Source organism: Ailuropoda melanoleuca, chromosome 9 (assembly GCF_002007445.2).
Source record: "Ailuropoda melanoleuca isolate Jingjing chromosome 9, ASM200744v2, whole genome shotgun sequence".
NCBI lineage: Eukaryota > Metazoa > Chordata > Mammalia > Carnivora > Ursidae > Ailuropoda > Ailuropoda melanoleuca.
In genome coordinates this window covers 65,532,791-65,539,517 of record NC_048226.1, presented here as the reverse complement: position 1 = coordinate 65,539,517, position 6,727 = coordinate 65,532,791, and the positions used below count along the sequence as shown (strand labels likewise).

Here is a 6,727-nt window from a genome sequence, read left to right as displayed (position 1 = left end):
AGCAGCCTGATGTGGGGCTCGATCCCACAACGCCGGGATCACACCCTGAGCGGAAGGCAGACACTTAACCGCTGTGCCACCCAGGTGCCCCCCGGCTCTTCCTTAACCACTACCACCCTAAAGTAGCAGCCCTCACTTCTCTCCTACTTTACTATTTTTAAATATTTTTAATGATTTATTTTTTAAAGTAAGCTTTTCAAATTTGAACTCCAGTATAGCTAACATACAGTGTTATATTAGTTTCAGGTATACAATAGAGTGATTCAGCAGTTCCATGCACCACCCTGTGCTATCACGGTAAGTGTACTCGTTAATCCCCGTCCCTAGTTCACCCCCACTTTAATGACACTCGTCTCTCTTTTGTACTGTATTATAAATATATTTTCTTACCTGTTTTTCTGTCTTCTCCACTACTCTTTGAAATCCACGAGGGCAGGGGCGTCGTCTTGGTCACTGTTGAATTCCCAGAATCTAGAACAGTGTCTGGCACAGAGTAAATACTTGCTGTTAGGTGAATGAATGAGTGGGTAGCATGGCTATACTTCCTCTCGTCACTAGTTTATATCCTAGTATTCCATAGTGGGTATCACGGACTGGATGTTTATGTTCCCCCCAAATTCACATGTTGAAGCCTTAACCTCCAATGGAATGGTATTTGTTGGTATTTGGGAAGTAATCAGGTTTAGAGGAGGTCAGAAGGATAGAGCCTCCATGATGGGATTAGTGCCCTTATGAGACCAGCTGACAGACAACTTGCTTCCTCTCTCTCTCCATCATGTGAAGACACAGTAAGAAGGAGACAGTCTCCAAGCCAGGAAGGGAGTCTTCGCCAACAACTGAATTTGCTGGCACCTTGACCTTGGACTTCTCAGACTCTAGATTGTGATAAATAAATGTCTGTTGTTTAAGCCATCCAGTCTACGGTATTCTGTTATAATAGCCTGAGCTGACTAAGACTGGGTGTTCCTTAAATGGGAATGATAACAATGCTAAACTCCTGAGCGTGGTGCAAGTCTCAAATCAGGTAATGGATGTATGTGTGAGCTGTATGCAAACACTCTTACTGTTGCTTTTATTGCTAGGAAATTAACTGGCAGAGATAGGAATTTGAATTTCATTTATCCATTATTGCACAGTTATTTCTGAGTCCTTCATATGTGCTACGTTCAGGATTCAAGGTTCTGGGCATACAATGACGAATAAACAAAATCCTTGTCCTCCTGGAACTCAAGAGTTCTTAGAAGATTAGATTTCTTCCTGTTTTCTGCTTTGCTCCAATTTCACTTGGGTGTGGTCATGGTGGAAGGTGCAATCTTTAACACAGCAGAAGCGTGATGCAGAGAGGGAGCGTGGATGTCAGTGAGGGCAGTGATATTTTCCCATCCAGCTGCCCCAAGGAAAGCTGCATGAATGGGAAAGTTACTTTGTCTCTATAAACCTCATTTGTCTTTCCAGTAAAACCCTGGAACGAATCAAATCTACCTTGCTGGGCTGTGGTGAAGATAATTTATGTAAAGCACTTGGCATCCAGGGAGAGCTAAGTGCTCCGGAAGTGTGACTTGTAGAGCCATTTTTAGGGGAGGTGAAGGAGGGAACAGCTCCCAAGGGAGAGTTTCAGGTCTCAGTGGAAGAATGAAGATTTCTCACGGTGGTTTTGCTTATAGGCAGATTCGTTTATAAGAGATTGATGATTTTGAAGAGCCATTGTAGCAGGGCCTGGTGGGAAAGGAGAGAGAGAAGCAAGGCTGCGAGGAGAAAGATGAGCCAAGTAGACCTGAGGATAAGGTAAAGTGGCCTCAAGGAGATTTGCTTGAGAATCCCAGGGATGAAGGAAGGTGGGATGGACTGATGGGTTTGGAGCCTGAGAACGTAAAGGAGCCAAGATCTGCCCGAGGGAAGTGGGCCTGTGTTTACTTAGCTGAGAACTTGAGTGGTTTGGGATTCGCTAGGGGGGTGGGGAGTTGCTGAGGAGAGCTGGAGATGGAGTTTACTGGAGTGAAATGTATGGGGAGTTTCTGGGTGCACTTGGGGAAGTGGGTTGAGGGAATGGTGAGGAGAAGGGTTAGCAAAGGGAAGAGAGGAGCCGGCACATGGTAGAGGACCAGGGTGGCTAGATGATTTAAGAACAAGGATGATTAAATCGCAATTTCAACTGATGGCCTCACATTGTGGCCATGTAACCCTTCCCCATGCTGAGCAGACCCTCCCCTCCCCGCCCCATTTTGATATCGGCAACATTCTTGTTTTCATGGATGGTTTAGGGGAGGGTTGAGAGGATTGACTAATCTTTTTGGTAGGCATTTTCATTCAACCCAGTACTACATACACACACACACACACACGCATTATTCCATGAAGCAAGACTTATCCTTACTTTGTGTGATAAGGTAAAAACATACAGATAAATATCAAATATGGTATTATTAATTCTTAAATGCAACGTGGAAACAATTTTTAATAATAAAATTATAATTCCAAATAATGATATGATATCATTACTTTCGATATAAAATAAAGATGATATGATGAGATAGCTGTCTGTTCTTGCCTAGGATCATAAATTCATCCCAGGACACACATGGACAAGACTCCAAGCATATCTGCTGGACTGTTGATCCCAAGTGTTCTGTTTTTAATGTAGTCAAGTTTGAAAATTTAGTTTACCCAAATGAGTTACTGTGAGTGATAATATTACTAATATGCTTTTTATATTTAACTTAAGAAATTCTTATTAGTCTGAATCCAAAATGATGAACATAAACACGGAGTCTTCTAAACATTCTTCAGTGTGAATGAGTAAGCTGTAATAATTTATTCTCTGGACAACACCAAGTTAAGCTCAATTATTGAATCAGGGTTTGGAAAAGAAAATAGATTTGTAATCCAAGTATTTTTCTTTAATGTTCCAATTTCCCTTTAGGAAGTTAAAAATGAAAAGTTTGAGGCAGAAGGGAGTTGTAACAATATCTCTAGTTCTATTTCACTTGGGCTGTTTTTGTGAGTAATGTTCTCCTTGATATGTCATAACAATAGTGGGAATATTTGCTAGATAGGGCGATTACTTACATCTTGCTTCCAGGGCAAATAGTATCTTTTGAAACCCTTGGATATGTGGAGTGTCTTAGTGATTTTCCTTTATGGTTTCAAATGTAGTTTCCTTTAATAGTGTACTATATGTTGGCTAACTGATGACAATAACAATAATAATAACAAAGGTAGTTTGTTAAGAATACTGAAAATATCAGTGAAATATGCCATTTTTTAAACAAACATCATCTTTGAAAAAATTGCCAAATGATACTCCTTCTCAGTTAGAACACTGTGAATCTCATTCTGGAGTTCATATACCCTGCTTAACACTTTCATTTGTAACAACCAATACCCTTTGGATATGATTAGCTCTAATCTCTGAATAAAACTTTCCAAAAAGTCAGCTATTCAACGAGCTTCCTTTAAAAAAATTAACAGCCTGCATTTTTCAACTCATCCACAAGATTTGGTACAATGTCTTTGAAATGTCCAAACCCCAAGATGTATAAGCCAGATTTCAAATAGCACTGTTATTAGTAACATCCAAATATTTTCTAGTAACTGCACTGTGTTTTCTAGCTGTATTTACTGTCCTGTGCCTTTTAATCTCGTGATAATGCTGTAGTGTAATTCACATTGACCAGTAACGTCTATTTCTAGTTTTGTGACTGTATTTTATTGTTACGTGAGATTCAGTTGAAACTATATAACAAATCCTCCATGAATTATCGTACCACACATACCTGACATACATGAAACATTGCTTCTCTTCCAGTCTGTGCCTCTTGTTGGGTTTGGAATCTATACTCTTCACTGTGTTCCGCACAGTGATACTGTGTTTTCATTAAGAGGAAGAGCTTTCATTCTATTTGCTGATTAATTATTAAAGGTACATACACCATATCCACATGTGCTGAAAGAATAATATTTTTAGGAGCTGCAAATTCCATTTTCTCTTTTGCCACTCAATATGCCATTATATATATAATATATATATTATATATATATATGATGAAGGTTTTCTTGTTAGCTGCAGCAGAAAAACTAAGAATACCAAAAGCAGACATTGTTACATAGCACTCCCTATGCACAGACTCTTTTCTGTGGGCCTGACGTGTATCATCTTTACAACACCACCATGGACTAATTAATCACTGTTATTATTTTTATTTTACAGATAAGGAAATGAGGCCACAGAGAGACAAAGTAACTTGCCCCAAGTATCACAACCGGTAAGAGGAGGATGTAGCATTCAAAACCAGACAACTAACTCTAGAATTTAGTTCATAACCAATACATTGAACTACCTCTCAAATCGGAAATTGTGTCAATAATTTTTGTCCTTTTCCCCCCTCTTACTTGAAAAGACTTGATGGACTTATTGGGTGTTATATGCAACTAATGAATCATTGAACATTGCATCAAAAACTAGTGATGTATTATACTTTGGCTAACTGAATTTAAATTAAAAAACAGAAAAATATATAATTACAAAATAATACACTGGGTTCGGTCATTTTCAAAGAATTCTGCATATTAGATAAAGCCCACATTTTAAATAATCTTCATTATAAAATCTTACAGTTGCTCTTTACTTTCTAGAATGAAATTCAAATTAAGTCCCAGTTTATTGATTAGAGTCAGCATTTGCTCAGTATTGTTAGTTTTTAATTTCCAAATTCAGGAGTTGAACTTGTGCCCATGCCTCTGGATTTTTTTCTCTCATCATTCCTTTATCTGTATCCATTTTAAGGACAATTAATTCTATTTCAGCAAAAAGGTAATAATTGTTGAGAAACTAAAAAACATATCTGATAGCATCCTCTCCGAAAAAGATCTTCCAAATTTGTAACTGGTTGTGACTTCGTTAAATTAAGTCTTACTAAGCAGAGTCCCGGGATGCCTGATGGGGAGCCACAGTTTCGTTTAACGAAAGACCTCGAGAAAATTGAAATAAAGAAGTTCATTACTCACAAGTCCTGGAGGAGGTACGTGGTGCATCTGGAGGGACCACACTGGGAGGTCAAGGCAGGGTGGGAGAATGGCCAGAACTGGGACACGTGCCTCTCTTAGGGTTCGTGGGTAGAATGCTTCAGGGTTTCTGGGCTAAGCCTGGATTGGTCAATTCAAGGGAAAAAGAGCAAGGTTTTGGTAGGCTCTGCGAGGGTTTTATCTAAGGCGGGCACAAGGGGAAGGCCCTGGGAGGCAGGAGAGACTGTTGCTCCAAGGGGCTGCCGGGAAGGTCATATGAGGAACTTACATTTCCTCATGACTCTGTGGACTGTTATCTAGGGCCTGCGGTCATTGGAGGGGCTGGTGTCAGTTTCTGGCCCCTGCAGGCCGCTTGGCCACACGGAATGGCTGCTGTGGCAGCGATATTATGGAGTAATTTAGCTAATCTCTCAACAAACCAACACTCGGTTGAATGGCTACAACTTTGCTGACAGGGGAAATACAAATTATCATAATATAAAATAAAAGGGCACCAAATTAACCCTCCCATTATGGTAATGGTCAAATTGACCATCATAAGCTGAGAAATAGAATGAGACATCAATGAGCAAAAGAGCAAATGATCCATTCCTCGCCACTGTGTGTATTCATCATATGCCCACCATGGAGTCTTGCAAACAGCGGGAGCAATGGAACACGGTATTTGTGGTGGCATTTGCATGGCTAGGATTCCTCCCATGAACTCTGATATTTTCTAGTTAATTAAAAAAATGCAGATTGTGACCTACCACATTGATTTGATAATCCTCCAATGGATGGGACCTGCAATTTGAAAACACTTAGGTAATGAAAGACTGAGTTTCTTCTTTGGTTCTATGTCAGGGTGGAGAGAAATGAGTCTCATGAGATGGGGAGTCGAGAGTGGGAATTATGGCAAGTGCAGTAGAGCAATACAGTTAGCGTCAGAGGTGACCACGAGATCTTTGACCCCTTGTAAAGTCTCGGGAACTTGAGGAAGGCATTGGAATTTCCCCAGGGTATGGATAGAAGTATGAGCTGATCTTAGCTTAAGGTGACCCCCGATGCCATCTCCTTGACCATAGCAGCTGTGGAATGAAGTAGCCAAGTGTGTGAGCTTTGGGGCTTGGCTGCTGAGTCTGAATCTTGGTTCCGCCATTTAACAGCTGTGTGCAGATTACTTCACTTTTCTGTGGCTCAGTTTTCTTATTTGTAAAATGGGGATAATAAGAGTATTAAGTTAAAAGGATTATGAAGAGAGTTAAATTAATTGCCATATACCATACGTGTAAAACATTACAACAGTGGTTGGAGTGTGAGATGCATTCATGGAAAGTTAGCTTTTCTTTCCTTTTCTCTTCTTTCTTTTTATTTATTTATTTATTTATTTAAATTCTCAAGGGGAGTCATGCTCAGGCCAACTGTAGACATTGAAGGAGCTTCTCAATGGCGCTGCAAACGTCTGTCTGAAGGTGTCCTCTCTGGGTGACTGGTTCTTCCTGACGTTAGGTGAGTTTGAAACACTGTAAGTCCCCAGCAGACCCACCCTGGGAGTCTGTCCCCTGTTGTATGACTGTGTGTTCAGAGACTGCACGTCTATGTCTAGTAGCTGGGGTCGTACCATTTCATCAAGGGGCCTGGGTCAAACCAGGCAACGTCAGTCTACCCTCCTCCGTGAGCAGCATGAGAGAGGTGAAGGTGTGAGCGGAGGGGCAGCTTGGGGTGG

At 40.5% G+C, this 6,727-nt stretch overlaps 1 long non-coding RNA gene across 2 annotated transcripts in view; it reads right to left on the bottom strand.

The window, feature by feature from the left end:
- LOC117803777 overlaps nt 1-5,245 on the bottom strand; it is an 11,183-nt gene extending 5,938 nt beyond the window's left edge. For both annotated transcript variants that reach the window (XR_004627853.1, XR_004627854.1), the window contains exons 1-2: nt 5,005-5,245; nt 391-483 (exon numbers count right to left, since the gene is read on the bottom strand). This is a non-coding gene — a long non-coding RNA (uncharacterized LOC117803777). The remainder of the gene's footprint in view (nt 1-390; nt 484-5,004) is intronic.
- Between the last annotated feature and the right edge of the window lie 1,482 nt (nt 5,246-6,727).